We start from the raw sequence: 11660 nt of genomic DNA, 5'->3' as shown, positions 1-11660 counted from the left end.
AAGTACATTCACATTGTGTTGTGCATCCAGTCTCCAAAACTCTTTTTATTTTGCAAAACTGAAACACTATACCCACTAAACAGCTCCCTATTTGCCCTCCCCCTAGTCCCAGGCATTCATTGTTCTACTTTCTCTATGAATTTGATTACTCATGGGGACCTCATGTCATTTGTGACTGGCTTATTTCACTTGCCGTAACATCCTCCAGGTTTATCCGTGTCAGAGCGTGTGTCACAATTTCCTTCCTTTTCCATTGTATAGACCACATTTTGTTTATCCATTCATCCATCAGTGGACACTTGGGTTGCTCTCACCTTTTTGCTATTTGTGAATAACGCTGCTATGAACATGGTGTGCAAGTATCTTGAGTCTTTGCTTTCAACTCTTTATTGCCAAATATTATTCCATTGTAGAGATAAGCTATGTTTTATTTATCTACTCATCAGTTGATGGGCATAAGTTGTCTCTACTTTTTGGCTCTTATAAATAATGCTATGAAAATTTGTGTACAAGTTTTTGTATAGACATGTTTTCATTTCTCTTGGATATATAACTAGGAGTGGAATTGCTGGGTCATAGGGTAACTCTGTTTCACATTTTGAGGAAACTGCAGACTGCTTTCCAAAGCAGCTGCACTATTTAACATTCCTACCAGCAGGGGGTGAGAGTTGATTCCAATTTCTCCACCTTCTCATCAACACTTGTCATTTTCTGTCTTTTTAATTAAAGCCACCCTAGTTGGTATAAAGTGATATCTTATTGTGCTTTTGATTTGCATTTCCCTAAATGACTAATGATGTTGAACATCTTTTCATGTACTTGTTGGCCATTTGTGTATCTTCTTCGGAGAAATATCTACTCAGATCCTTTTTCCATTTTTAATGGCTTGTCTTTTTATTATTAAATTATAATAGACTATATATTTTAAATACAAGTCCCTGATCAGATAAAGGATTTTCAAACATTTTCTCCCATTCTATGGGATGGCAGGATACTTTTTTTTTTTTTTTTGGCTGCACCACACGGCTTACAGGATCTTAGTTCCCTGACCAGGGATTGACCCAGGCCCACAGCAGTGAAAGCGCCGAGTCCTAACCACTGAACTGCCAGGAATTCCCACAAGATACATTTTTTGAGTCCTGGAATGTTTGAAGAAATTCTTTATTCCATCCTAACACTTGACTAGTGGGTTTGGCTGGGTTGTGAAGTCAAAGTTGAAAAAAATTTCCTCAAAATTTGAAGACGTTGCCCATGACTTCAAGGTTTGAATGTTGCTGTTGAGAAATTCTATCCGTTATGATTTCCAGTCTGTTGTATTTGATTGTTTTTCTTTCTAGAAATGTACTACTCTCTCTTTATTCATGGTGTTCTGAATGTAAAAATGCCTTCCTGTGGCTCTTTGCATTCTCTGTGCTGGGTAGTCAGAAAACCCTTTTAAAGATAAAGCTTCATGGCCTCTACTTTGGGGAAAATTTTTTTTTGTATTACTTCTTCAATAATTTCCTCACTTCCATTTTCTCTGTTCTTTCTTACTGGAACTTCTATTAGTTGGATATTAGAGCTCCTGGATTGAGCCACCAATAGGGAATACTTTTTTCTCTCCTATTGTCCATCTCTTTGTCTTTTTGTTCTACTCCCCCAGGCATTTCTTTGTCTCTACCTTACAAACTTTGTGGGGTTTTTTTTTTTTTTTTAATTTTAGCTATCATACTGCTTCATATCAAGAGCTCTTTTAAAATTTTGTTCCTTATTTTAAAAATTGAAGTATAGTTGATTTACAGTGTTATGTTTATTTCAGGCGTATAGCAAAGTGACTCAGTTATACATCTATATATATTCTTTTCCAGATTCTTTTCCATGATAGGTTATTATAAGATACTGAATATAGTTCCCTGTGCTATACAGTACGTCCTTGTTTATTTTATATATAGTAGTGTGAAAATTTTGTTCCTTTTTCATAACATCCTGTTCTGGAGTGACAGCAATATTTTCCCTACCTCTCTGAGGATAATGACTCTAGGTTTGGGGTTACTTGTTTATTACTGTTGTTGTTTTGTTTTCTCATAACCCCTGCATTGCTTCTGTTTTCTCAGGTTCGTTTTTCTTTTTATTTTGTTCTCAGGCTTTCATAGTGAAGAATTTCCTCAAATGTCTAAGGATCCTTAGCCATCAGTTCAAAGTTAAGAATGGAGGAACTGGGCTTCCATGGTGGCGCAGTGGTTAAGAACCCGCCTGCCAATGCAGGGGACATGGGATCGAGCCCTGGTCTGGAAGGATCCCACATGATGCGGAGCAATGAAGCCCGTGCGCCACAACTACTGAGCCTGCGCTCTAGAGCCCACGAGCCACAGCTACTGAGGCTGCATGCCACAACTACTGAAGCCCACACGCCTGGAGCCTGTGCTCCGCAACAGGAGAAGTCACCGCAATGAGAAGCCTGTGCACTGCAACGAAGTCAACGCAACTGAAGAAAGCCCACCTGCAGCAACGAAGACCCAATGCAGCCAAAAATAAATAAATAAATATTTTTTTAAAAAAGGAAAGAATGGAGGAACTAGAAACCTGATTCAAGGTTCTGTATTTGTTGGTGGGGGGGGGGCTTGTCAATCATTTGGTTTTCCCTGTAACATGATCAAGGGAAAGCCCGTCTTTTTCGTTTGAGGGCTCCCAAAATGACAGGGCGTGTAAGTCATTTATCTGGGACAATTCAGTTTTTCTGGAGAAGAACCTCCGAACTCCTGTTTTGGGATAAACTGTCTGGGACTAGGAGAGAGAATGAGGCCTGGAAGTCTAACCATTTGTTCTGAAGACTTTCCATTAATCCCTTTGTTCTTAGTTCAGAGTCTTACTTCTATTCTCTGCTGTGCCGGGGTCCCCAAATCTAAGGTCTCTGAGGCTCAGTTTTTCCAGAATCTAAATTTAGCTCCACAGGTAAACTTTTCAGAGAATGAATCTGTTTATTTTTCACCAGATATATCATTTCATTTTATCCCTTAATGATGACAAGGCTTTCTATAATGCCTCAAACATAGGGTTGCCAGATTTAGCAAATGAAAATACAGGATGATCAGTTAAATGTGAATTTCAGATAAACAGTATGATATTTGATACATGCTTTGTATTAGTCAGCTTGGGCTGCCATAATGAAATACCATAGATGTGGGGGCTTAAACAACAAAAATGATTTTCTCACAGTTCTGGAGGCTAGGGGTCCAAGATCAAGGTTCTGGCTAATTCATTTTCTAGTGAGAGTTCTCTTCCTGGCTTGCAGATGGCAGCCTTCTCACTGTCTTTACAGGATGGGGAGAGAACAGAGAGCAGCTTTTTGGTGTTTCTTCTAAGGACACTAAATTTATTGCATCAGGGCCCCACCCATCTGACCTCATTTAACCTTAATTACTTCTTCCAAATACAGGTTAGGGCTTCAACGTGTGAATTTGGGGGATGGGGGCAAACACAAACATTCAGCGCATAACAGTGATATGCTAAAGATTATTTGTTGTTTATTTGAAATTCAAACGTAACTGGATGTTCTACATTTTACCTGACAATCCTACTCACACAGCCATGCTTTCTGACACCTTTCCCTGTGCTGGACTCTGGGATCAGCTGGCTCAGTCCTCAAGACAGTGCTGCTAGGGGGGCTGTTATCACTCCTGCTTTTACCCCAGGAAGAAGGCATGCCTTGAGAGATTAAGCAACTTGCCCAAAGTCACACAACTACCAAGTGGCTGAGGCAGATAGATGAGGCAGGGTCAAACCCAGAGCATCTGACTACAAAACAAGGCTGGTGACCACTTCTTCTTTTCTTTTTTTTTTTTAATCCTTTGGCCGTGCCTCGTGGCATGCGGGATCTTAGTTCCCCGATGGAGCCGGCGCACCCGGCATTGGAAGCACGGGGTTTTAACCACTGGACCACCAGGGAAGTCCCCAGGTGACCGTTATTTCAAAGCCCCTCTCCAGAGAGGGCTAAACCTACTATTGTGCTCAGGACCCGGCTCCATTAGCTCAAAGCACATAGAGTTCTCCAAAATGAAATTATGTGTGTACAAAAGCCACATGCCCACAAGTGAGTAATAATGCAACCTCTTCCCCTCCAAAAACTGTACTCATAAAACAAGCAATGAAGTACCAGCAAACAGTTCTTCAGGGCAACACCTTTAAAAATGGATAAATTCCTACTGTATAGCACAGGGAACTCTACTTAATACTCTGTAAGGACCTATATGGGAATAGAATCTAAAAAAGGAAACTCTACTTAATACTCTGTAATGACCTATATGGGAATAGAATCTAAAAAAGAGTGGATATATGTATATGAATAACAGATTCACTTTGCGGTACAGCAGAAACTAACACAACATTGTAAATCAAATTTACTCCAATAAAAATTAATTTTTAAAAAATGGATGAATTGACTCCAGGGAAACTTGTCAAATCAAATATTGCTGGGACCAGGACTTCCCTAGTGGTGCAGTGGTTAGAAATCCGCCTGCCAATGCAGAGGACATGGGATCGAGCCCTGGTCTGGGAGGATTCCACATACCGCGGAGCAGCTAAGCCCGTGTGCCATAACTGCTGAGCCCGCGTGCCTAGAGCCTGTGCTCCACAAGAAGAGAAGCCACTGTGATGAGAAGCCCGCACATCGAAACGAAGAGTGGCCCCCACTGGCTGCAACTAGAGAAAGCCCGTGCGCAGTAACTAAGACCCAATGCAGCCAAAAATTAATTAATTAATTAATTAAAAATAAATAAATGTTAAAAAAAATTTCGCTGGGGCCTCTGTCTTTTCTTTTTTATTTGGCTGCACCACGCGGCTTATTGGATCTTGGTTCCCCTACCAGGGATTGAACCTGGGCCCTCGGCAGTGAAAGCTGGAGTCCTAACCACTGGACCACCAGGGAATTCCCCACCTTTTCATTAAAAATTAAAAAAAATTTTAATGAGGTATAATTAACATCAATAAAATGCACAAATCTTAACATACAATTCAGTACTTTTGGACAATTGTTTATACTCTGTAACAATTGCCCAAAACAAGATGCAATTTCCATCACTCCAGAAAGTTCCCTGTGCCTCTTTCCAGCCATGCCCTTTCCTCCCCCGTTACCCCTGTTCTGACTTCTATCACCAGAGACAAGCCTGTTCCCAAACTTCAGATAAATTGATTCATGCAGATCATATTCTTTTGTATCTGGCTTCGTAACATTTTTTGTTTTTGATTGAGGTGAAATTCACATAACATAAAAGTAATCATTTTAAAGTGTGCAGTTTCATGGCATTTAGTACATTCACAATGTTTTGAAACCACCACCTCTATCAAATTCTAAAACAGTTTCATCACTCCCCCAAAGGAGACCCCGCCCCCAATAAGCACTCACCTTCCAGTCCTTCCCCACCCCCAGCACCTGGCAACCATTCATCTACTCTCTAACCTTTACTTTTTATGGCTCATCAATCCTCAACCGTCTGGTAAAATCCCACAAGTAGAGAGGAATTATTAAAAAGGGCTCCAAGGAAGGGAAAGCAGGAGGACAGAAGCAACACTAGGTAAAGTAAAATTAAGCCACATGATCAAGCCACGAAGAAGAACAACATTCCTAACACCAGCAAGAGAAAACCTATTCTTCATCTTGAATGTAAGGCTCCTGCTCCAACCAGTCTTAAAGGCTGCTCGGTGCTATCTTAGCAAGTGGTGTTTATTTTCTTATCAACAAAGCACAATTCAGGGACAATGTTGAAACAGAAAAGCCCCGCAGCTGGCTCTCTGTACAAAAGGCATTGACATAAAGACCAAAGTAAATGTTAGCATCCTGGAAACAGCAGCAGGTGTTTTAAATACAAGAATAGCAGCCACTTGGGAGAATTGTGACCACCTGCTAAGTAGCATCTACTCAATCTAAAATGGTTATCACAGGGATGATTTCTGACCTTGAGGTGCTTTCTGCTGTTGGTCTTTTTGCTCGGTCTTTCTTTGCAGGGGATTTCTGGATAATTTTGATGTTTTCTAACCAGATTCTTGCTCACCATCATGTGCTTAGCACCTAATATCTAAGATAATGCTTGGCACACAGCAGGTGAACAATAAGACATTTTGGAGTGAAATAAATGAACTGTGCTACTGATTGTAAAAGTGGAATCATAAAATCACCGTACTTGAGACTCAGCAGAACTAGAGAGAAGGAAAACAAATGACCTCCCACAAGGGACTGTGCAAGGCGGTTTCCATACATCATCCCACTTCATCCTCACAATTACCTTAAAAGGTATCATGATGCCAACTTCACAGATGAGGAAACTGATGGTCACAGAGGCACCCTGCTATCTCCTGAAATAGCAAGTTCAAGGCTTTCGTTTGGTAACTGAGGAAACTCGGGCCCAAGGCAGTCAGGGGTCTTGACTCAGGTGACAGAGTCAAGGCTGTTTAGTTAGCAACCTACCTGGAATGTTCCCAGGTGTTGGGCTGCACCTGGCAGGCCTGAGAGCCTTGTAGTTGCCCAGCCTTGAGACCAAAGAAAGAGCCTGGAGACAGCGACAGAGACATCAACGACTTATTGGACAGAGGATCTTACACAAAGGGTCCTGGAGCGATACTGCCACCATGTACAGCAGACAGCAAGAAGGACGTGGCAGTAATCTTCCTTGCTTGGAGGAGGAGGCTGCCTTTTATAGGGGGAATTGACATCAGGTGGGCTCATCAATAAACAGGGATTAATGAAGCCCTATAATGAAGAGGGTTGGGTAGTCATGTGAGTGAAGCAGGGACTGGTAGAGCAGGGGGATGGACAGAGAGCAAGAGAACATCCATCTTGAGTGGCCAAAACTCACACCAAGTCTGTTAGCTGAAGGCAGGATGTACTGATCCTAGAAGCAAAAGGACCATTGTGTCTAGGCATAGAGTTTCCAAATCTAGTGCTTGTTTAAAAAAATAAATAAAGACCTCCAGCCTCCTGGGCAGGTTTTAGGCAATTAAGCCTTTACTGGTTACACTAGTTACACCCATATCTCAGGAATCCCGGGGGACGATCATGGGTGAGCAGCAGCAGGCCGGACACTCAGGAGGCAGGCGGGCTAGGCACTGGAACACCAGGGATTAGCCAGTGGGTCCCGGCCAAGTCCCTTTTTCCTTTCTGTGCCTCAGATATGAAACCGATTAAGGATGTGCTGAGTGCCTGCCAAGCGCTCTGCCAGAAAGGGCAAACTCAGTCAAGAAAAAATACTGAGTGCAATCAAATGGCTCAGGGACACAAAAGTGCATAAGATCTGGTCCCTGCTTCTTTCTCTGATAGGTGACCAACCGTCCTGGTTTGCTGGGACTCTTCCAATTTAAGCACTGAAAGTCCCGCCTCCCGGAAAACCCCTCAGTCCCTTGGCCACCTCTGTGCGGTCTCGGTGGCCAGAGGAAAGCACACGCATGATAATGACAGCACCACAGGGAGCACGTGACACCATGTGTAATACAAAGACCCCAGTGGACACAGGGCAACGGTGCTGTGCCAACCTCAATAGAGCATGCAGCACAAGGAAAAACCAACAACACTGATCCGAAACAGACTCACAGACTTATAGAACGAACTCATGGTTACCAGGAGGAAGGGTGTGGGGAGGGATAGATTGGGAGTTTGGGATTGACCCGTACACACTACTATATTTAAAATAACCAACAAGGACCTACTGTACAGCACAGGGAACTCTGCTCGATATTCTGTAATAACCTAAATGGGAAAAGAATAGATACTTGTATAACCAAATCACTTTGTTGTACACCTGAAACTAACACAACATTGTTAATCAAGGATACTCCAATATAGGGCTTCCCTGGTGGCGCAGTGGTTGGGAGTCCGCCTGCCGATGTAGGGGACACGGGTTCGTGCCCCGGTCCAGGAAGATCCCACATGCTGTGGAGCGGCTGGGCCCGTGAGCCGTGGCCCCTGAGCCTGCGCGTCTGGAGCCTGTGCTCCGCAACGGGAGAGACCACAACAGTGAGATGCCCGGGTACCGCAAAAAAAAAAAAAAAGGATACTCCAATATAAAACATTTTAAAAAACAGTAACAAAAAATGGGATACTTTGTTCATCACAGATTTCTTTTGCAGCAATTTAGATTTTTAAAAATATTGCATCAGCGCTTCCCTGGTGGCGCAGTGGTTGAGAGTCCGCCTGCTGACGCTAGGGGACATGGGTTCGTGCCCCGGTCCGGGAAGATCCCACATGCCGCGGAGCGGCTGGGCCCGTGAGCCATGGCTGCTGAGCCTGTGCGTCTGGAGCCTGGGCTCCACAACGGGAGAGGCCACAACAGTGAGAGGCCCACGTACTGCAAAAAGAAAAAAAAAAAAATTGCATCAAAGTATTCTTTATCTTGACTACTAAATTTCTCTTGAATTTTGCACCTGAGGCAAGTGTCTCTCTGGCCTCATCCCTGTCCCAACCCTGCAGGGCAGCCTTCAGTGCTAGTCACCAGACCTGGGACAAATCACAGGTCTTCTCCGTCTGAATGTCTTCATCCACATGCAGAGGAGGGTGGAATACACAGCCCCTAGGGGCCCTCCAGGTCCAAGTTCTTTGGTTTCACGACTAGATGTGGGAAAACTGAGAGGAGCAGGAGGTAGTGGGTCGTGGGGGTGTCAGGGAAGAGAAAGGGAAGAAGCGTGTCTGCTTGCCTCCCACCAAAGAAACAGGACCAGGAGGAGGGATGAGTCATATACATGTGTGTATATAGATAAAGACTCATATATGTATATGAATTGGCTTATGTGGTTGTGAGGCTGGCAAGTCTGAAGTTTGCAGGGTAGACTGGCAGGCTGGAAACTGGGCAGAAGCCAGTGCTGCCTGAGAGGGAATTTCTTCTTCTTCTGAGTAACTTCAGATTTGCTCCTAAGGCCTGTCTTTGATTGGAGGAGGCCAGCTCAGATGATTCCCCTTTACCTGATTGCAGATGTTAATCACGTCTACAAAATATCTTCACAGCAACACCTAGATTAGTGTTTAACAGACTAACTGGGTATTATAGCTTAGCCAAATTGACTCATAAAACTAACCATCATAAGAGGAGGAAATCATTCAGAGAAGTTATGTAAATGGTCCAAGATTATCCAGCTGACCGGTGTCACGTCGGGACTGAAAACGTGCTATGGTGACCACAAAGTACACATTCTCCCCTGAGTCTTGCTGTGTCTGGGCCTCCAGAGAAGTTTCTGAAGCATCAGGGAAGCTTCCTTATCCTCTGCATGATGCTGTTACTTCTGTGTCATAACCATTTGGGCGCATCTCCTCCTGACAGTGGGTTCTTTGAGAAAAGGTCCGTGTGTTAATATCTTCATATCATCCATAGAACTAGTAAAGAGCCCTGCAGGTGCCAGGCATTCAGTGAATATTTGCAGAATTAGGGAATCACTAATAATTCCCAACATCTGTTTCCTAGATACCAGCACTGAACTAAGTTTTAACTCTAAGTGGTTAACTCTTTTTTGGTTGGTTTGTTTGTTAACTATTGCTTGAATTGAATCTCAGTTTCCACGACAACAACAAAAAGCCAAAGGAAAGAACTCTTGTAGCCAGGATGGAATATTCTCAAATTCTATTGTGCATTCTGACTCTGATTTCTTGATAACCCTGTGAGGTGGGTCCTACTATTATTCTTGGATGAATAATAGGAAAACAGAGGCTCTGAAAAGTTAAGGACTTGTCTAGGGTCACAGAGTTTGTAAGTGGTGAAGCTCACACTTGAACCCAGGGAGCTGGATTCTACCCTCCGCAGGCCTACCCACCAGGCCACACTGCCCAAGGCAATCTGACCCCTGCAGCCAGATTCCTACGTCACTGAGTTGATTTCCTCCACTTCCAGATGAGGGACAGAGAAGTACAAGTGGCAGCACCAGGACCAGCGCTCCGGGCTCCCGGCTCCCAGCCCACAGACCCCTTCTCCTGTTTGCCTCTCAAAATGAGGCCTCGATGGGGACCTTGCGTGCCCTGCCTGGGCCTCCAGGTGCTATTTACTCAGCTAGGTGTGGGCTCTGCCTGGATCCCAGTCTGCTGTTTGCACAGTAAATGTCACCTAGTCTATACCCCCAACGATGGAGGGGAACAGGGACCGAAAGGAATATTCTTTTGCTGGTTTCAGACGCCTTGACTTGGGTTTTCAGTTTCTTAGATACAATGCAAATCACTGAAGGTGGGGGTTGCCTCAGAAGCATCTTGTCCTAAAAGCAATAGGCCAGGCCTGGGTTCTTTCCATGCCTGTGCAACCTCCAGGAAATCGGACAATCTCCGAAGTCACAGGGATCTAAGTTTGAATCCCAGTTCTACCACATGACCTTGGGCTTAACCCCTCAGAGCCTCACCTTCCTCTTCTGAGAAATGGAGCCAATTCCTACCTTACAGAAATTAAAGAGTAGATGCCAAGGGCTCTGCACAGTTCCTGGCTCACGTCCTGTACTCATTAGCTAATGTTCCTAATACTGACTTATTTCACACATCCTCATGCTGGTTCCTTTGAAAATAAAGGGAGTAAGGAGGATACAAACAAGGCTCACTGTTCTTTATTATCCCGATTTCCCATTACCTGGCTTCTTCCTGGAAAAGCGTTCCAAGAACTTTTAGAAGTAGAGAGTAAACAAACAAGGCAGGTTTTAATCTGTGAAAGAAACATGCAGATTCTGCCTTTCTCAGGAAGGCCACTGCCTGAAGCTTGAAGCAGATCCACTAATTCAGTAACTTTACCCCCTGATTGATTTCCAACCAGCGGTTCCGGCTTTTGAACCAGGATGTGCAAACAAGAGCACTTACTGGAAGGGAGGTTTCGAGGCCTCTGGATTTCGTCAGCTGCCCACTCTCCCAGGAGAGCAGGTGGGACCAGTCAAGCCAGCGGCCAAGGCCAGAAAGCAAGCTGAACGTTTCAAGGTCTACGAGGCCTCTTCCTTTTGAGTTTTTAATTTCAGTGGGATACGCGTAAGAAATGCCAAGGAGGAAACAGGGTTAATTCATGGTTGCCAAACCAAGTGGGGTGCAGAGAAAAAAAACCAAGATGAAATGGAAAAGGTCAGCTACCTCATTGTACAAAGTGAGGAGAGCTGCAGGGGATGGGGGGCACAGCCTCCGGTCCTAGGACCCCGGGTTCCCACCGGGTTCCTGACCCCGAGAGATAACCCGTCCCTGGGGCTCGGGAGAGTGACAGCACTGCCTGAGCTCAGACACCCGGAAGTCCCTTCTGGCTCCTTTAAGGAGAGAATCAGAGCAAGGAACCAGGGAGAGAGTGACTATGCAGAATTTAAAGCCAAACAAGGGAAGGGTGGGGAGGATGGAAGGGAATCCTCTCTCTCTCTCTCTCTCACTCCTGCCTCTATTTTTAAAGAAAAGTTGTTGGTTAAGACAAAAATACCAAAGAAGTCTTGAAGGAGACTAAGGATGAGAGTAGGAAAGGGACAAAGGATGTCCCAGGAGAGTTGAAATAAGTATACAGAAATCCGGAAGGATCTTCTTATCAACTTAGTCTCAGGAATAGTAGCAGGTGTCAAAGGTTGAATACATATATGTTGTGTTAGTTTCAGGTCTTTTTTAGCCCCAGGTGAACTATTACTGCTTTCTTGAGATTCTAGCTCAGGGTCCAGGTGGTATCTAGCTCTAGCAGGGCGAAGTGGCAAGGGAAAAAGTAAAGCTAAATTCT

Source organism: Mesoplodon bidens, assembly GCF_964165515.1.
Source record: "Mesoplodon bidens genome assembly, chromosome: 13".
NCBI lineage: Eukaryota > Metazoa > Chordata > Mammalia > Artiodactyla > Ziphiidae > Mesoplodon > Mesoplodon bidens.
Note: the sequence above shows the minus strand (reverse complement) of the source record.